The sequence below is a fragment of the Heterodontus francisci genome, unplaced genomic scaffold, assembly GCF_036365525.1.
Source record: "Heterodontus francisci isolate sHetFra1 unplaced genomic scaffold, sHetFra1.hap1 HAP1_SCAFFOLD_102, whole genome shotgun sequence".
Taxonomy (NCBI): domain Eukaryota; kingdom Metazoa; phylum Chordata; class Chondrichthyes; order Heterodontiformes; family Heterodontidae; genus Heterodontus; species Heterodontus francisci.
The window spans coordinates 3,275,715-3,296,919 of NW_027140380.1; the positions used below are offsets into that span (position 1 = coordinate 3,275,715).

The following is a 21,205-nucleotide window of genomic DNA, read 5'->3' on the forward strand; positions in this document are numbered from 1 at the left end:
TCACCAACCAGGGCAAACATCCTATCTACAGCCACACTGTCACGCCCCATAAGAATTTTATCAGTTTCAATGAGATCACCTCTCATTCTTCGAAACTTTAAGGACTACAGGCCCAGTTTCAGTCCCACCATCCCAGGGATTAGTCTAGTGACCCTCTGTTTCACTCCCTCTATGGCAAGTATATCCTTCCTTAGATGAGGAGACCAAACTATACACAATACTCCAGCGCGGTTTCACCAAGGCTCGATACAATTGCAACAAGACATCTTTACTCCTGGACTCATGACCCCTCGTGTGAAGGCCAACATACCATTTGCCTTCCTAATTGATTGCTCCACCTGCACAAGAGCTTTTAGTGTCTCATGAACAAGGACACCCAGGTCCCTTTGGACATCAACACTTCCCAACCTCTCACCATTTAAGAAATACTCTGTCTTTCTGTTTATTCCACCAAAGTGGAGAACTTCACACTTATTCACATTATATTCCATCTGCCATGTTCTTTCCCATTCACTTAGCCTTTCCAGGTTCCCTGGAAGCCTGTCTGCATCCTTCTCACAGCTCACACTTCACCTAGCTTTGTGTCATCTGCAAACTTGGAAATATTACATTTAATCCCCACATCCAAATCATTTATTTCGGTTGTTAACAGCTGTGGCTCCAACACTGATCCTTGCAGTACCCCAATAGTAACAGCCTGCCATCCTGAGGAGGACCCGTTATTCCTACTCTCTGTTTTCGGTCTGTTAACCAATTCTCAATCCATACCAGTATATTATCCTCAATCCTATGTGCTCTGATTTTGTTTACTCACCTCCTGTGTGGGACATTACCAACGCATCCACTGGTTCTCCTTTATCTGTTCTACAGGTAACATCCTCAAAAAACTCAACGGGTTTTTTCAAGCCTGTTTTCCTTTTCATAAATCTATGTTGACTCTGCCCAATCATATCATTATTTTCTAACTGTCTAGTTATCACATCCTTTATAATTGGTGTATTCTTCTCCATGCTGCTATTGTACACTTTCAGTCACTCAGATGGGGGTGTTCACCTGTATATCAGAGCTGACGACAAGCTGTTCATCTTTTGGCAAGACTCCACTTGGACGTAGAGACTTGGACGTAGAGACTCCACTTTCCATCAACATTGACCAGCTCACTTTGGAGGTTGTCAACAGCTTCACATACCTTGGATCAACAATCACCAGCAATCTGTCCCTTGATGCTGAAATCAGCACCAGGATTGCCAATGCTGCAGCTGTCATGTCAAAGTTGAGAAGACGGGTGTGAACCGACAGCAAACTGACCGAAAATACAAAACTCCACGTGTACCAGGCTTGTGTTCTCAGCACCCTCCTTTATAGTAGAGAAGCATCAACAACTTATACAAGCCAAGAAAAGCGGCTGAACAGCTTCCACCTCCACTGCCTCAGATGGATATTGGGCATCTCCTGGCAGGACAGAGTGCCGAATGAGGAAGTACACCAGCGTGCAGGGATCCGCAGCATGTTTGCCCTCTTGAGTCAGAGGCGGCTCTGTTGACTGGGCCAAATGAATGACAGTCACATTGCCATATACATGCTCTGTGGTGAGCTTGCTATAAGCACAAGACCAACAGGTCAGGGAACAATTCAAGTCATTTGGAGAGGTTTGAGTTAATTAAGGAGAGTGGGCATGGATTTATAAATGGAATTTCATGCTTGATGAATCTAACTGCATTTTTTGATACACTATCTGAGAAAGTTGATGAAGGGAATGCAGTGGATGTTGTTTATATGGATTTTACAAAAGCATTTTATAAAGTACCACATAAAAGGGTGGTTAACAAAATTGAGGTTCATGGATTAGGAGGGTCAGTGTCCATTTGGATAGGAAATTGGTTTCAGGACAGAAAACAGCGAGTCATATGAAATGGTTCTTGGTCAGACCGGAGGATAGTCGACAGTGGTGTTCCCCAAGGGTCAGTGCTAGAACCATTGCTTTTTTTTGCTACAGATTAATGACTTGGATCTTGGAATATCGAGTAGAATTCAAAATATGCCGATGACACCAAACTTGGAGGAGTGGCAAACAGTGAGGATCTAATGAACTGCCTGAAATAGGATAGTTATCGGCTAGTAGGATGGGCAGATAGGTGGCAGATGGAATTTAATAGTGACAAGTGTGAGGTGATGCATTTTAGCAGAAGAAATAGGGAGAGGCAATATATACTCAATGCTACAGTTCTGAAGAGTGTGCTGGAATAGAGGGACCTGGAGTACATGTCAATCATTCTTTGAAGTTGGCAAGACATATTGCGAGAGTGGTTAGCAAAGCATGTGGGATCTTGGGCTTTATAAATAGAGACATTGAGTACAAAAGCAGGGTTGTTATGCTGAACTCTGGTTAGGCCCCAATTGGAGTGTTGCATCCAGATCTGCTCACCGATCTTTAGAAAGGATGTGCGGATTCTTGAGAGGATGCAGAGGAGATTTACCAGAATAGTTCCAGGGATGGAGGGTTTTAGTTTCAAGGTTAAGTTAGAAAAACAGGGTTTTTTCTGCCTGTATCAAAGGAGATTGAGGGGAGAATGGATAGAGGTGTCGAAGGCTCTGACAGTTTTAGATAAGTTGGCAAGGAAACATTGTTCCCATTAACTATTGGTACAAGGACTAGGGGATTCAGATTGAAGGTTTTGGACAAGAGATGCAGGGGGAATGTGCGGAAGAGCTTTTTTACACAGTGATTGGTAATGATCTGTAACTCGCTGCCCCCGAGGGTGGAGGAAGTGGAGACAATCGTTGGTTACAAAAGGAATTTCGATGGGCATTTGAAGGAAATAAATTTACAGGGCTAGGGGGATCGAGCAGACGAGTGGGACTGACTGGATCGCTCCATGGAGAGCTGGCCTGTACTCGATGGTGCGAATGGCCTCCTTCTATACCACAAATGACCCAATGACTCGATGAGTCTATGTCACTCTCAGAATCAAGACAACAGAGTGACAGATTTAACACAACATTATAACATATGTTTGGTTTGACAAATTCAATAATAACTCGTCTCCACTCCTAGTATTTCTAAATCCCACACATTCACTATAATGTGAACAATTATTTCCTGTTGTGTCTCTCTCACATTTGTGAACTTCACTATATTGGAGTGAGGTGACATCTACTGGCGGGAAGCAAGAACTGCAATCAAGCAGCAGAAACTCCACAGTCTGTCAGGGTTAAAGAAACATTGCAATATGAGGAAATAGTGAAGGGGTTTGATCGGGTTGATGGAAACATGATTCCACTTGTGGTATCATATGAAGCAAGGGCCAGAAATATAAAATTGTCGTTAATAAAAGAAATGAGGAATTCATGAAAAATGCATTTGCTTAGAGAATGGTTATCGAGATATACAGCACTGATATAGGCCCTTTGGCCCACTTAGTCTGCACTGACCATCAACCACCCATTTATACTAATCCTATGTTAACCCAGAATTCCCTACCACATCCCCACATTTCTCCTATCACCTACCCTGGGGCCAATTTACAACAGTCAATTTATCTATCAACCCACAAGTCTTTCGTTGTGGGAGGAAATCAGAGTACCTTGTGGAAGCCCACATAAACAACTTGCAAACTCCACACAGGCAGTATACAGAACTGAATCGGGGTCATTGAAGTTGTGAAGCTGCAGTGCTCACCACTGCGCCACCCTTAGAATGTGGATAGAGTAAAAAGTGAGATTGGATGGACAGAAGCAGTCTGAAAAGATGGCTCAAACAAAAGGTGAAAACCCTGAAATGTTAACTCTGTTTCTCTCTCCGCAGATGCTGTCGGAGGTGCTGAGTATTTCCAGCACTTTTTGTTTTTATTTCAGCTTTGTAGGATATTGTTTTGATCTGAAAAAAATGCATGATCGGCTGTGGGTGCCAGTGAAATTCCACAGGAGCGAATAAAAACCATGCCAACGGTGGCTCGTTGGTTTCGGGGTATGATTCTCGCTTTGGGCATATAAGTGATTAATATGTGAGAGATCCTGTGTTCAAATCCCAGACGAGCCCTTCTCTGTTGCCATTTTTAGTTTAAGGTCATCGATTGCTTTCAGCCTTCCAGAAAGCGGAATCGATTTCCAAACTGAGCCTGCTTGAGGACCGGGGAACTGGATTCAAAGAGCTTGTCGACAAAATTTAAATGAACAAAATATACAGATTGTCAAGTGGGAATATAAGGTTGCAACAGTAACTAAAGGCCTGCTCGGGTCAGCAAATGAAACCCGACCCAAGCCTGACAGCACCACATCCGACCTGGTCCGAGTCCTTTCATTTTTTCCCGTGCCCGAACTGACCACCAGAATGTTCAGTTAAACTTGCTTCCGTTTTTCACTTTTTAAGCTTGTGCAGGTAAGGCAACAAAAACTGTAACTGGACTTGAAAGGTTGTTTAAATGTACATTAAGATTCGAGCTATGTACCGGAGGTGATGAGCTGAAGATTGTTACCATAGTAGTTAGTGATTGTGAGGTCACTAGTTAAAGAGAAACTCATGGAGTTGTGCCCAGACAGGTTGTCCCACACTGTATTGATTAAAATATTGCCCGAAGGCGAGAAAATATCATTATACATTCCCTAGACTCCTGCTTTACAGGTTGAAATACTTTCTGCAAGTTTTTCCAGAGAGCAGCTGAGATGCAGAGACCAGGAAGGTCTTGAGTGATTAATTATTATAAAATATACATTCTTATATTAAAGAGATTGTGCTCAAGCTTCGATGGAATCGCTCACTGCAGACTAGTGCGGAGTGTTTCCCGCCTTGACGTCCTGGCTGTCACTGGATCTTGAGTACAGGCCTCTGGATTACTGGTCCAGTAATCTTTGAAATTTCTCCCTTGTTCTAATATTTTAATCTGGTAAGTCAGATTTTACAAAAAAAATTAAATGATTTAAGACTGCTTCATGTTCAGCAGTGCCAAATGAATAAAGAAATTCAAATATATGCAAAATTATATATCAACTATTAAATACTAATGCCCAGCTTTGAATACAAAAAATGCCTCTAACTGTGTTCTGGTCTGGAATGGAATTCTTCAGTGTTTCTGTTTAGCTTGGATTGACTCATCGATTTTCTTGTTTTTCACTTTGTCGATGCCTTTGAATAATTGTGGATCCTTCTTCAGGGAGTCTTCTTTCACCAGGTAGTTCTGACCTCTGATGATGTTGATCGTAATCAGCTTCAATTTGCTGATAGTTTTGGAAGTGAGCAGATTTCCTTTGCTTGAGTTCACAACATGGAACTCAGTCTGACGTGTGGACCCATGGGAGGATTTGAAAGCTGCCCTTGCATTGGAGCATACAGTTGCATCCATCCAAACAGAGGGACAGTAGAAGTGACATATTCAGTTCAGTCTGTCGATCATGGGACTTTTAATCTCAGGGTTGTGAGTTTGAGCGCCATTTAGTTTTTCCATTTTTTAGGCTTCATTTGCAGAGAGTACAAGGAGTGTTTGAAATGAAATTCAACAACAGTATGAGAAACGCTCTCTTTCATTCGGGACTCTTAACTCTCTGCAGCATCTCGCTGTGAAAGATTGAACTTTATCTCATTTCTTTTTCAGCTGGGGGTCAGTGCAGCTCAGTGGGACTTCTGGCTGTCTCCCACCTCACAATTCATCAGTGCTGAGAAAGCAATGGGAAATATTACGCATGGCTGAGTAAGCAGAGGACACCGATTTAAGGTGAATGGGAAAAGAACCAAAGGCAACATGAGGAAAAACCTTTTTTATGCAGCAAATGGTTAAGATGTGATATTTACTGCCTGAGAGTGTGACGGAGGAAGATTCAACCATAGCTTTCAAAAGGATATATGATAATTATCTGAAGGGAAAAAAAATTCAGGTTTTCATGGAATACATGAGGATGTGGCATGAGCTGAGCTGCTTGTGCAGAGAGGCAGCACAAGCACGATGAGCTGAATCCCTCCTTTTGTGCTGTAAGTATTCTGTGATCTATGATTCTATACAAAGTGAAACCAACACTCACATATGAGAAACTGACAGGTACAGTGGAAACCCCACACTAACAAACCAGCAAATGCCAGCGACAGAGTAAAACCAACAGTCCTAGACAAGAAACTGACAGATACTGTGTGAAACCCAAAAATCACTTATCAGGATATGGCAGTTAATGTGTAAAAACCTCTCTTCAATATCCATCCTGCAAGGTACAAAGAAAATTAGGTACAAACCCAGGCTCATACTTCGAAGACTGAGAGATGAAGAGCAAAACACAGACTCACCTACAAGAGGCTGACAGGTACAGAGAATAAAACAGAGGGGGTGCAGATTAAAAACACATGCATGTAACGGATACTGATAGGGATAGAATCAAACCCTTTCTCACACATGACATGAAAATTGGTGGTGTCGTAAATAGTGAGGAGGAAAGCCTTAGATTACAGGCCAATATAGATCGTCCGAGGCAGAGAATATAAGAGCAGGGAGGTTATGACGGAGCTGCATAAAATGCTAGTTAGGCCACAGCTGGAGTACTGTGTACTGTTCTGGGCACCACACTATAGGAAGGATGTGATTGCACTGGAGAGGGTACAGAAGAGAGTCACCAGGATGTTGCCTGGGCTGGAGCATTTCAGCTATGAAGAGAGACTGAAAAGGCTAGCGTTGTTTTCCTTAGAGCAGAGAAGGCTGAGGGGAGATAAGATTGAGGTTTACAAAATTATGAGGGGCATTGATGGGTTAGATAGGAAGAAACATTTTACCTTAGCGGAGGGGTCAATAACCAGGTGGCATAGATTTAGGGTAAGGGGCAGGAGGTTTAGATGGGATTTGAGGAAAAAAAATTTACCCAGAGGGTGGTTGGAATCTGGAACGCACTCCCTGAAGAGGTGGTAGAGGCCGGAACCCTCACAACATTTAAGAAGTATTTACATGAGCATTTGAAATGCTATAGCATGCAAGGCGACGGGCCAAATACTGGAAAATGGGATTAGAATAGTTAGGTGCTTGATGGCCAGCACAGACTCAATGGGCTGAAGGGCCTGATTCTGTGCTGTAGAACTCTATGACTCTATATCAAGAAACTGATAGATCTGGACAAAAGCTGATGTTCACATACAAGTTGTTGAAAGATATGTGGTGAAACTCACATTTATTTTTTATTTCCAAAATATAATTTATTCATAAAAATCTGTAAAAATTACATTCCCAAACAGTTTAAAACAGCATCAAGTCAAAACATACAAACAGTGCAAAGGTGATCAGTTACCTTCTGTACAATCATGAGTTGCCTCACAACCCTTCCATTTCATTGTCATGCCATATACATTTTTACATTTACAGCGCTCAAAATTTCTCCGATACAGTTCGAGGGATTTCATATGGATCCAGCCCCTCAGTTCAGCTTGGTGGGGGGACCTTACACTGTGGTCTTTCCCCATTGAGCCTTTGCTGCGGCTGCCCCAAGCTTTAGTGCGTCCCTCAGCACGTAGTCCTGGATCTTGGAATGTGCCAGTCTGCAACATTCGGTGGTGGACAACTCTTTTCGCTGGAAGACCAGCAAGTTTCAGGCAGACCAAAGGGCGTCTTTCACCGAATTGATAGTCCTCCAGCAGCAGTTGATGTTTGTCTCGGTGTGCGTCCCTGGGAATAGCCCGGAGAGCACAGACTCCTGTGTTACCGAGCTGCTTGGGAGGAAGATCGACAAAAACCACTGCATCTCTTTCCACAAAGTTAACTCACATAGCAATAGCAGAAACAGTCACAAACCGAAAACTGAAACATACAGAGTAAGAACCCACATTCTCACACCAGAAATTCACGGCTACAAAGTGAAGCTGACTCTCTCCTCCCAGGCACTGACGGGTGCAAAAGAAAACACGCACTAACATACCAGGAAATGAAATGTAGGAAATAAAACCTGATTATCATGTCAGAGATTGGCATTAATGACAGTTGTGCTACCCAGAATGCTCTGCGCTCCAGAATTTGCCTTGTCTCTGATAAGGAGCAGGCGCGGTAGTGGCTGAGCTCCATCTGCAGCTGGAGCGGAATATTCACAAAGTGCAGGGAGACCGCGCCCGTAGCGGATGCACACAGCTGGAGCAGGGCGTCAAGGCCACAATAGGATGGAACGATCCCGTTTGTGTCCCTGCGGGTGGCGGTTAAGCTTTTCCCTGTGAGGCTTCCCAAAACTGCCTGCCAGCAAGGTCAACTGGTCAGAGAGCGTCTATAAATGGATAGAAATTGGGGATTGGGCAGAGAGCGTCTCTAAATGAATAAGATTTGGGGACTGGGCAAGGAGCGTCTGTAAATGGATAAGAATTGGGGATTTAGCAGGGAGCGTTTTTTTATCCGTTCGTGGGATGTGGGCGTCGCTGGCTCGATCTCAGCTACAGTAATGTGTCCAGTTCTGGGCACCAGGTTTCAGAAAGGACATCAAAGCTTTTGAGACAGTTTGGAGGAGATTTACGAGAATGATACCAGAGATGAGGGGTTTCAGTTCTCTGGACAGGGTGGTGAAGCTGGGATTGTTGGCCAAAAATGTCAAGGGGAGGTGAGGAGAGATCTTTTTACCCAGTAACTGATTCGGATTTGGAATGAATTGTCTGACAGGGTGGTGGAAACAGATTCAATTATAACTTTCATAAAGGAATTGGACAAATATTTCAAAGTGAATTTCTCCAGGACTATGGGGAAATAGGCAGGGGGTTGGACTAATTGCATCATTTTTTTCACAGATTCAGCACAGGCACAAAAGACCGATTGGCCTCCTTCTGTGCTGTACGTTTCTATGAAATAGTGACAGTCAGGGCAAGTCTGTATAAGAAGGAGAAATGGAGACAGGTCAGGGAGAGCACATCACCAAAACTGGGAGATACTACATTGGACAGGGAGGGTCGGAGGGGGAGAGAGCACATACATACAGTCAGAATCAGCACCTTCAGGGGAAGACAGAGAGAGGAACCAGTGAGTGTAGTACTGAACCCAGCCAGAGTCAACCTGCTGAAACACCAGTGAGTTCACACTGGGGAGAGATCATTTACCTGCTCCGTGTGTGGGAAGGGGTTCACTCAGTCATCCAACCTCACTGAACATCAACTTGTTCACACTGATCAGAGACCTTTTCAATGTCCTGACTGTGAGAAGAGCTTGAAAAGCAGTAATGATCTGCTGAAACACCAACACATTCACTCTGGGGAGAGGCCGTTCCCCTGCCATGTGTGTGGGAAGGGATTCACTCAGTCATTCAATCTGCTGCAACATCAGCAAGTTCACATGTAACTGCAGGGGTTGGATTCTGCTGTTGTTGCTGCTATTCATCACTTTCAGAGACAAAGTTGGGTCGTACTTTATAACCAGTGTAGTCCAGAGCAAAAGCGTCTTCTTAATGTTGAGATAAACGGGAGAAGAAACCGGGAAGTGGCGGCGAGGATGGGGGAGGTGCTGCACCATCACTTTAATGGTGCACCCTCCCTCCCCCGGGTCCTTGCTGCACGCCCGCCAGGCCTGGTGGCTCTGATTGGGGTCCTGAGAGCCCCTGAGACTCGGTGCAGCTGAGGCTGCGCTCACCCCCGCACAGCTCTGTTGTGATATTTAAAATACGAAAGGCCTGTTGGACTGAGAGCTGATCTGGAATTTAGAAAGCATCATTACTGGAGGCTCATTGCTGCTCAGCACAATCTCACCCCCCGCTCCTGGGAATTGTTGATTCTACACCCTGTAGTTCAGTTCTGCAATTAACTCGAGGGGGAGATGTGTGAGCAGAAAAACAGAGCGAAATGAAAACACAGCTGGACAGATGTGCAACAGGTCAATCCACTGTTACAATAACTCCATCTCTGACTCCCTCCTGACAGTAACCAGCCCTTTCACAGAGACTGTGGGTGGCTCTGAAAAGAGCCTTTGGTTTATTTGATGTCAATTTGGCCGCTTTACTTTTTCTGGGAGCTCTGAGCGCTGGTTTTCTTGGGCAGCAGCACAGCCTGGATATTAGGCAGCACCCCGCCCTGAGCGATGGTCACGTCTCCCATCAGCTTGTTGAGCTCCTCGTTGTTGCGGATGGCCAGCTGCAGGTGTCTGGGGATGATGCGGGTCTTCCTGTTGTCCCTGGCCGCGTTACCGGCCAGCTCGAGGATTTCAGCGGTCAGGTACTCGAGCACAGCAGCAAGATAGACCGGGGCTCCAGCACCCACACGCTCAGCATAGTTGCCCTTTCTCAGGCGCCTGTGAACACGGCCCACCGGGAACTGCAGTCCAGCCCGGGAGGAGCGAGACTTGGCCTTGGACCGAGCTTTCCTGCCGGTCTTTCCTCTTCCAGACATTTCCACAATCTCACAAATACTTTCACAAAGAATGGATAATTTCTCAGCTTTTGTCGTAAGCTTGAAACAGTCAAGATGGCCGAGTGGTCGAAAGGGCTGTGTTCAGGTCGTAGTGTTTTCTGGAGGCGTGTGTTCAAATCCCAAATCTACCAAGTTGTGTTTTGACTGAACTGGAGGGATTTGGGAGCAGCGGTGAAGGGAGAACATGGAAGAATATTGACAAGTAAAATGAAAATGGACCCAAAGATGTTTCTTCAATACATTAAGGTAAGAGGCAACTAAAGAAAGAGGAGTGCACTGAAAAGTCCCAAAAAATCAGTGATTTTTGACATCTTGCCAGGATTGAGTGGCGCGTGCACGGGATGATGTCATTTTGCAGCGCCAACGTCATCACATTTCCGCAACAAATCCATCTTCGTGCATGCGTGATAAAGCGTCATTGGGTATCCAGCCACTTCATCGCCCCACCATTTGGCTGGAGGAAGTGGCTGAATGGGAGATTTTGAAGCTGTAGCTCTCCCCCCTCGGCAACTCACTCCAGGCCTCGACGATTCCCCCCCTCAGCCGCTCGCTCCAGACCTCGCTGCTCCCCCACCCCCCCACTCCCCTGGCCAGTTGTTCCTCGCTTCGCACCACCCCACTCTCTGGCCACTCGCTCCAGGCCGCGCCGCTTCCCTCCTCTCAGCCACTCACTCCTCCGTCGCCCTGTCACCCCTTGCGGCCCTCCTGCTTCTACAGGTGGCGCCTGGTGAAGAAATGTGGGAGCGAGTGTCACGGCCAGAGCTAGTAGCTGTGGGCTGGGCTGGTACAGGGTGGGGGGTGGGGGTGCGGAGAGCGAACAGACAGAGTGCGGAATTTCACCAGTAGGGAGGAGGGGGAGAAAGCGAGTTGCAGAGGGGGGAGAACGGTCAGTGGGGTGGGAGCTAGTAGCTGTGTTCGGGTGAAGTCAGTCCTGGTCAGTTATATAAACAAATCACAATAACGAATTGGCAGCACATTTTATCCTCTGCCCGATTTTCCTTTCCATCGATCGGGATATAATTTCACTATATTCCAATGGAAATTCAATCATAAAATTCCTTTTGTATTTAATAGGATTACTGAAATGTTAAATGGATCTGAGGATTACAGTTAGTATTAGCAAACGCACCCGAGTGAATTAGCACCCCAATCGATGGAAAGGAAAATCGGGGTAAGTATAAAATGTGCCGCCAATTTCGTTATTGAGATTCGTTGAGTAATTCGATTCTGCCCAACACTGAAATTGGCGGCTTTTTTGAATTCAACCTTTCTGCCAGGACGACAATTTAAGCCAATGATTTGCTGTATTTTCTAATTCGAGGCTCGGCAATTGGTTAAGACATGCGAATGGGAAGAGGGTGACCAATCAGAAGTGGGCTCTGGATAGCGCGGGCTCAAACTGCGGGAATTCCAGGTCCCTGAATGACTGAGCTGAAACTGATCAGTTTCACAAACCCTGTCAGTTTCAGTGCAGGAAACACTGTCTCGGGGGAAATAACATCACAAGTGGGTTTGGTTCCAGCGATGGCTGCTGCAAAACTCCCGGATTCCCTCATTGCAGCGAAATCATTTTGAAATTCTATGAAAACAATGAGTGATTCTGGAGGAGTGATGTGGCTTTTCACTGAGGGCATGTGTCGACTGGAGAAATCACTAACTGCAGAGCCTCAGGCGCTGTTTACACAGCCCGTTCAGAAAATCAAATCCACTGCACTTCCTTGCTGCAAATGAAATGTCAAATTTGGGGATTCCAGTTTTGTATCTCGAACACAGCACAGATTTATTCTAGACAGTTCTAAACAGCCTATCCCAGCTCCCGTTTCCAGGTCACTGCTCTCTCTGTGAGGCGGTGGGTGGCTCTTAGAAGAGCCTTTGTTGTGTTTGCTGGAAAGGGTCGAGTTGTTCAGCCGCTGAATTCGTAGAGAGTGCGGCCCTGCCGTTTCAGAGCGTACACCACATCCATGGCAGTGACCGTCTTGCGCATGGCGTGTTCAGTGTAGGTGACCGCATCCCTGATCACATTCTCCAGGAAAACCTTCAACACCCCGCGAGTCTCCTCACAGATCAAACCCGAGATCCGCTTGACCCCGCCACGGCGAGCCAGGCGGCGGATTGCTGGTTTGGTGATGCCCTGGATATTATCACGAAGCACTTTGCGGTGCCGCTTTGCTCCGCCTTTGCCCAGTCCTTTCCCTCCTTTACCTCTGCCAGACTTTCTTTTATTAATTTCCAAAATATACTTTATTCATAAAAATCTGTAAAAAAAAACATTACAAAACAGTTCCAAAAAGCACCAAGTCAAACAATACAGAGAGTGCAAAGGAGATCAGTTTCCTTCAATACAGGAGTGAGTTGCCTCACAACCCTTCCATTTCATTGTCATGCCATGTACATTTTACAGCAAACAAATATTTTCTGGCTACAGTTCGAGTGGTTTCCCATGGATCCAGCCCCTCAGTTCAGCTTGGTGAGGGGACCTTACACAGTGGTCTTTCCACATTGAGCCTTTGCTGCAGCTGCCCCAAGCTTTAGTGCGTCCCTCAGCACGTAGTCCTGGACCTTGGAATGCGTCAGTCTGCAATATTCGGTCGTGGACAACTCTTTGCACTGGAAGACCAGCAAGTTTCGGGCAGACCAAAGAGCGTCTTTCAACGAATTGATAGTCCTCCAGCAACAGTTGATGTTTATCTCGGTGTGCGTCCCTGGGAACAGCCCACAGAGCACAGACTCCTGTGCTACAGAGCTGCTTGGGATGAACCTCGACAAAAACCATTGCATCTCTTCCACACCTGCTTTGCAAAGACACATTCCAGAAAGAGGTGGGCAACGTCTCTTTTCCACCACAGCCACCTCGAGGGCCGCGTGTGGATGGGGTGAGACTTCGGGTGTGCAGGAAGGATCAGACGGGGAGGGCTCTTCTCATCATCAGCCAGGCTACATTTTGGTGCTTGTTTGAAAGTTCTGGTGATGAGGCATTCTGCCAAATGACTTTGTACTTCTGCTCAGGGGACCATCCGACAGGATCCACCATCTCCTTTTCCCGTAGGGCCTTGAGGATATTCCGTGCAGACCACTGCCTGATGGATTGGTGGTCAAAGGTGTTTTTCCACAGAAACTTTTCCATGAAGGATAGGCAGTATGGCACAGTCCAACTGGATGGAGCATTCCGCGGCAATATGACCAGGCCCATCCTTTGCAACACCGGGGACAGATAGAACCTCAGCACGTAGTGACACTTGAAGTTTGCAAACTGGGGATCTACACACACAAAGGTAGCCAGAAGGATGAGGGCGACGTTGGGTACATTTTTCCCGCCCTTATCCAGAGGTTTGAACATCGTGTCCCTCCGGACTCGGACCATTTTGGATGCCCAGATGAAGCGGAAAATGGCTCAGGTGATCGCCACAGCGCAGGAATGCGGTATGGGCCAGACCAGCACCACGTACAGCAATGTGAGCACCTCGCCCTTGATGACCAGGTTCTTACCCATAATGGAGAGAGATCGCTGCTCCCACATGCTCAGCTTATGTTGGACCCTGGCTACTCGCTCCTTCCAGGTTTTGGTGCACGTCCCAGCCCTTCCAAACCATATCCCCAGCACCTTCAGGTAGTCTGACCGAACGGTGAAGGGGTCAAAGGATCGGTTAGCCCAGTTCCCAAAGAACATGGCCTCGCTCTTGCCATGTTTAACATTGGCTCCCAAGGCCAGTTCGAGCTGGTCGCAGATGCTCATTAGTCTGCGCACAGACAGTGGATCCGAGCATAAAACGGCGACGTTATCCATGCACAGGGAGGTTTTAAACTGAGTGCCTCCGCTGGCTGGGATTGTCACCCCTCTGATGCTCTCATTCTTCCTAATAGACTCAGCAAAGGGTTCAATACTGCAAACAAACAAGACAGGGGAGAGAGGACAGCCCTGTCTGACTCCAGATTGGATCGGGAAACTTTCTGATTCCCACCCATTGATTGAGACTGCACTACTGATGTTTGTGTAGAGTAGTTTGACCCAATTGCAGATTCCCTCCCCAAACCCCATTTTGGAATGCACATCCATCATGTAAGTGTGCGATATCCTGTCAAAAGCCTTCTCCTGGTCCAGGCTGATGAGGCAGGTGTCCACCCTCCTGTCCCGTACATAGGTGATCTTATCTCTGAGTAGCGCAATGCTATCAGAGATTGTCCTGCCTGGTGTAGTATAGGTCTGATCAGGGTGAATCACCAACTCCAGAGCAGACTTGAATAGACTGGCTATGACTTTTAACAGAATCTTATAGTCAGCATTAAGCAGTGAGGTGGGCCACCAATTTCTTATTTCTGTCCGCTCCCCCTTCCGCTTGTCGGTGAGGGTGATGATGCCTTTCCTCATGGATTCTAACATACTGCCAGCCTGGAGCATACTCTTGTTTACTGCCAGACATGTTGATTCTTGCCTCAAATCAGTGCACAATAAAAGAGACTGATTCCGTCAGGCTCCTTTTTTTACAGGCCACCCGGACCTGGCTGAGAAAGGCAGAGTGAGAGCAGGGAGGGGAGGAGACAAGAGTGAAGATTAAACAGAGAGCTAGATGGAGGAGACACCCAGAGTGACAGACAGAGAGAGAACGGCCCCTCATCTTTCAGCTCCACCTCCAGTTTCCTCCGGGCTGCCAATTTCAAACCCTTTATTAACAGTAGAACCGAAACCCAGCTCTCCACACAAACCCTTCCAGACTCGGCCTTCATAGTCAAGGCTTTCCAGAAAGCCGGAGCTTTTAAATATGGTCCCGATGCAATTAACACTCAGTAATATTCCCACCTAAACACAGTCCATTCTAGACGAAGAAACCTCCTCAGTAACATCACCATTTCCACACACATCCGCTTCCAGCAGTTTACAACACCTTACTGTAGCTGTTTGGGGAATCTCCTGTGTTAAGATTGGAGTTGGAAAGCGGCCTTTACCCGGCAGTGTTATTGTCTCACACTGAATCTACTAGACATCCTGTTCTCTTTATTGCGAGAGAGAAAGCACGGATTTAGGAAATTTTCATTTGAAATGATCTCTATTGAGAACGAGCCCGGCCGTGGGACAGGTATTCCAGTGCAAAGAGCTGTCCATTACCGAGTGTTGCAGACTGGCACATTGCAACGTCCAAGACAATGTGCTGTGGGACGGCATTGAAGCTTGGGGAAGCCACCATGGAGACTCAATGGGGAAAGGCTGCAGTCTGAGGCCCTAGTAGGCCATAGTCCAGTGAGGGGCTGGAACCCGTGTAAAACCCCTCGGACTGTTTGCACCAGAGAATGTTTGATGTGTAATGTAAATACTGTAAATATAACCTGTGCAGGCAGGGATAGTGAGATACATCATGTACATTATTGAAGGACACTGATCTGTATTGTACCTTATGTAATATTAAATTTGAACTGCTTTGCAATGTAATTGCACAAATTATATGAATAAATTACATTTTGTGCAAAAGAAAGCAGCTTTCCTGTCAACACACACCTTGTCTCAGGGCACAACTTTCCTGTGATCTTTTCATACCCAACTTCGCTCTATATCTTCTGACACACACACTTTACAGTCTGTCATTTCCAAAAACAAGCATTCTAAAATCAAAAGACCTTTTGTTTATTTCTCCTTTCTTTTCATTTCTCCTCTATTCTTCTCAATCACTCCCTTCAACAGTCCTATTCAGATCAAGGTGGAATGTGAATAGTGTCACAACTCACCTCTGACACTATTATTACCCTTCTCTTCTCTTGTCTCATTCAATGGGAAAGTTTTATTCACCAGTCTGTTGCTGTTTTACACTCTTGCCATACCATCTGGTATTGCATCCATCTGAATTCTGTGCTTTCATGGCCTTATATTTCTTTTCCACTTCTGGATGATTTGTTTGCTTCAGTTCCATTCAACCAGGCTGGACCACAGACAAGCTTAGAACCTTTGCCTTGGACGGGTCCACGTTGATCCATTACATTCAGAATCACCTCCTTGAAATAACTCCATAGTACAACTACAGTAACCACACAGCATCTGCTTCAAACACTCCTCCACATTTTATCTGTTCTGACCGTCAACACCTCCAGCTCTTTTGTTTAAGTGGAACCCATCAGGTGTGTATAGGCTCCTTCTATTCTGAAAGCTGTAGCACTGGTTCAGGGAATTCAGCCCTGTTTCTCTACTCAAAAGGATCAGCCCTGCTTGATCTGCCTCGTATTTTGCTTTTATTGCAACGTTACAAGACCTCCAATCCTCTCGAACCACACCTGTATCCAGTGAGGGATTGGAAAATGATGGTCAGACCTTCCACTATTTCTTCCCTGGCTTCTTTCAACAGCCTGGGGTACATTTCATCTGGTCCTGGTGATTTATCCACAGACAAGGATGCTCATCCCATTAGGACTTCCTCTCTCCTTAAGTTATCACGTCCAATACTTCACACTCCTCCTCCTTAATAACAATATCTGCATCACCCTCTCATTCGGGAAGACAGTAATGTATTCTTTCAGGATATTGGCAACATCTTCCAAACCGATACAAAGGTTCCATTTTTGATCTTTTCTGCGCCCTGCTGTTTGCTCAGTTGCCTCTGACTCTAATGTTTTCATGCAACATCTTTGGGTCCATTGTTATTTTGTTTGCCCATGTTCTTACCTGATTTTTCTTAGCTTTTTACCGCTGGTCCCAAACGCCTCCAGTTCAGTCAAAACACAACTTGTCAGAAGTGGGATTCGAACCCACGCCTCCAGTAGAGACTGCGACTTGAACGCAGCGCCTTAGACCGCACGGCCATCCTGACTGCCTGCGACATGCTATCAATGCTAAGGAAATTATTCATTCTTTGTGAAAGTATTTGTGAGATTGTGGAAATGGCTGGAAGAGGTAAGACCGGCGGGAAAGCTCGGGCCAAGGCCAAGTCTCGCTCCTCCCGGGCTGGACTGCAGTTCCCGGTGGGCCGTGTTCACAGGCTCCTGAGAAAGGGTAACTATGCTGAGCGTGTGGGTGCCGGAGCCCCGGTCGATCTGGCTGCTGTGCTCGAGTATCTGACCGCTGAAATCCTCGAGCTGGCCGGTAACGCGGCCCGGGACAACAAGAAGACCCGCATCATTCCCAGACACCTGCAGCTGGCCGTCCGCAACGACGAGGAGCTCAACAAGCTGCTGGGTGGGGTGACTATCGCTCATGGCGGGGTGCTGCCGAATATGCAGGCCGTGCTGCTGCCCAAGAAATCCAGCACTCAAGAGCTCCCAGAAAAAGTAAAGCGGCCAAAATGTCATCTAATAAACCAATGGCTCTTTTCAGAGCCACTCACAGTCTCTGTGAAAGGACTGGTTACTGTCAGGAAGGAGTCAGAGATGGAGTTATTGTCACAGTGGATTGACCTGTTCACATCTGTCCAGGTGTGTTTTCAGTTCCCTCTCTGGATTTCGCTCTGTTTCTCTGCTCACACATCTCCCCCTCTAGTTAAGTGAAGAACTGAACTACCGGGTGTCAGATTCAACAATTTAATAAATCCCGCTGCCCTCGATTTGATAAATCCCGAGATTATCCCGGTACATTAACGGGAACTGGTTCGGAGCTGATGAATTAATTTAATAATGGAAGTGTCCGGGTTAATTCTCTGTTTTTCATTTGGACAGTTTGAATTGTGCCTTTTTTTTCTCTCTGGTGATCTGAGCGCCACTTCTCAATGAGAATCTGCTCCCAGAACAGAGTAAATGCAGGAAGAAAGAGGCCATTCTCGGGCTGTGTGTTTCTCTCCTAACCTGATCTGTTTAGACCGCACTGTTCCCAGAGGACGGAATCAGTCAGAGTTGTGCACACACAGGAGCTGAGTCCATTGCAGCGCTTTAATATGTGCCTTCCCCCCGGCCCTCCCTATTCTCCGGACACAGAGCTGTCTGTTTCATCCGGCAGCGGGATAGAGTCGGGGATTCTCTCCCCGCAGTGTCAGGGTCTGCAACCCCGGGGAACTGGCGGTTTCAGTCAGAGTGACCGAGCTGCCTTACATATCCTGTGTACTGATCTCCAATGGATTCAAATATTAGTGAACTTATTGGGTAATGTTTGTAAATAACCCTCATGTGAACGGACCCGGCTCCATTAATGCCTTCCAAATAAAACTGGGATCCATTTCTTTTCCCCAAATGCCAGCTAACGGATCCCAGGAGCGGGGTTGAGATTGTGCTGAGCAGCAATGAGTCTCCGGTAATGCTGCTTTCTAAATTCCAGATCAGCTCTCAGTCCGACAGGCCTTTCGGGAAAGTGATGTGACAAAACAGAAACCATGTGGCCGCCCCTCCAATCTAATGGGTTTGATGATGAACAGAGATGGCAGCTCTTTCCTTTGCTGATTTTGTGGCTCTGAAAAGAGCCCTTGTTACACTTGTTACTGAAGCTGGGTTTTAGGTGCGTTCCCCGCAGATGCGGCGGGCCAGCTGGATGTCTTTGGCCATGATGGACCGGGATCATTCTGGTGAATCTGCTCATTTTCCGGCAGAAGCATCAGTCGCTGTTTGAACTGTTTAAAGTCAGGGGTGTATTAGCAGCCAGAAAGTGAAGGGCAGTTCATTGCTCCCTGCAGCATTATCTGCCTCTTTCAGGAGAAAAGATCAGAAACCGCTCGTTTCTGTCAGTCCCCGAGAAGCCTGTGAGGAGCGGTTAGTCGCTAATTTGTTCCATTTACAGAGTGGAAGCTGATATTTGTCCCGTTTTAAATTGCTGTACTGGACCTTCCTCCCGCCGCTTACAGTTAACAGATTGACAAATGAAAACGATTCCTAAAATCGCGTCAGGATTTTGTGACGGTAAATACAGTAAAACAGAACATAAAATGAGAGGTTTTAAAATTGTTGCCTGAAAATTGAAATTTTCCATCACTTCAATTCCTTCTGGCTCTGGAATTGCCAGGCTTTTTCCAATTGGAAAATCTAAGCCAATGAGAACTTCTATTTACTGATATGTGATTCTCCTATTGGTTAAGAATTGGATTGAGAAGCGGGTGACCAATCAGAGACAGAGTCAAACTGCTTGGATTCCAGGCCCCCAGTAACTGAGCTGAAACTGTTCAGATTGACAAACCCTGTCAGTAGCTTCACACATTGGACACTTCACACTGAGTCATTCTAAGGGCTGGTGTGAGAGAAGCTTCAGATCCTGTCATTACTCTCTGACTCATTATTCATCTCGAACCAAACAATTAGTAAATGTGAAGCAGTGAAGAGACTTTTCATTCTCACTGCAGAATGTGTCATCTGGGGAAATAAGGAACTATTATTTTCGGAGATTCCAGGTACATTCCTCCCTGAACAAATCCATTCCTAACATTCCCGATCACGGCCTATCCCAGCTCCTGTTGTCACCCGACTCCAGTTGAATTGGAGAAACTCATGTGTTGGGGTTTGAGTTGTGAGGTGGGGTTTCTCCGCCAGTGTTACTGTCTTACAAACTCTCCCCCTGAATTTGTGAACTGAGACTGCACCGAACACATCCCCAGTTAGAGTGAGGGCCGGACATCCTTCTGTTTTATGACAGAGAGTGGGGAAAGGGCTGGGTGGAGGGGAGTCACCAGGGATCCTGGATTTACTCCAAATCATTTCCATGTGGAATCTGCAGGCGGGGCCTGGACAGGGATCATTTGATCAGGGGATCAGCTCTTTCCTGAGAGATGTGGGTGGCTCTGAGAAGAGCCTTTGTGTTCAGATGTTTACAAGTTTCCCGCGCTTTCACTTCTTTCCAGACCCTGCTTTCTGAGACTTCGCTGCTTTCGGCTTGACCTTGCTCTTCCATGTCTGCACTTTCTTCAGCGCCTTTCCGCCCGCCGCACTCTTGCCTTTTTTGACCTTCTTCGCAGGAGACTTTTTCTGAAGCGCTGCTTTCTTCACCACCTTATTTGGCGTTGCCGCCGCCTTGCTGCTCGTTTTCTTGGCTGTTACTTTCTTTGTTGTCACTTTCTTGTCTGCTGGTTTCTTCACTAAAGATTTCTTGTCTGCTGGTTTATTCACTGAAGATTTCTTGTCTGCTGGTTTCTTCACTAAAGATTTCTTGGCTGCTGGTTTCTTCACCTTCTTTCCCACTTTTCCCTGGGTTTTCCTTCTTGCTGATTTTGAAGGAGCCGGAGGCCCCCTGTCCCTTGCTCGGCACCAGGGAGCCTTTGTTCACATTCCTCTTGATACTTTGCTTGATTTGGGTCTTGAGCTTCTCCTGAGCGGTGGCAGACCTGCAAGGAATCAACTACCAGCTAGCGTATAAAGCGAGACCAAGGCTCAGGGCCTTCAGTTACCTGGAGGGGAGTCGGAGAGGCAGCGGATCCTGTGAGGATCCACACTCCAGGAAGGATGAGAAGGTCATTGTCAGGGTACAGAGGAGATTAAGTTAAAGATTTACCTGTTTATAAGCAAGCGCAGAGCCAAGGAACGGTGCTGGGGCAGATCAAATAATAGGAAGCTGTGATCAGTTGGAAGGCAAGAGTGATCAAATGACAGAAGAGATGATGGTGCAAGGCAAAAGTCAGGGAAAGAATAAATAACATTTTGTAAGCACAGATACCAGGAGTGGGGCTTGAACCCACGCAGACACATGTCTATTGGATCTTAAGTCCAACGCCTTAACCACTCGGCCATCCTGGTACATTAACCCACCACTGAAAATGAAATTTAATGTGATTCGGGTGCCATCTGGCCTTTTCCAATATAAAGTTTTGACTCCGCTCCCATGCCAAATTGGACCCTTCATTATTTATGAACCTCAATCGGATCACCCCTCAGTCTAGGTTTCTCTAAGGTGTAGGGTCCCAACTCTTTTAGTCTAACTTGATAACCAAGATGTCTTATACTGGGAATTAGTCGAATGTCTCTCCTCTGTACCCTTTCCAAAGCCTCAATATC

The 21,205-nt window shown here is 46.4% G+C and overlaps 2 non-coding genes across 2 annotated transcripts; both read right to left on the reverse strand.

Annotated features, from left to right (window-relative positions):
• Positions 1–17,035: 17,035 nt before the first annotated feature.
• Positions 17,036–17,118, reverse strand: trnal-caa (transfer RNA leucine (anticodon CAA)). Its single transcript has one exon. It is a non-coding gene; the product is annotated as a tRNA-Leu (tRNA).
• A 3,746-nt stretch (positions 17,119–20,864) lies between these two features.
• trnal-uaa (transfer RNA leucine (anticodon UAA)) lies at positions 20,865–20,947 on the reverse strand. Its single transcript has one exon. It is a non-coding gene; the product is annotated as a tRNA-Leu (tRNA).
• Positions 20,948–21,205: the final 258 nt, after the last annotated feature.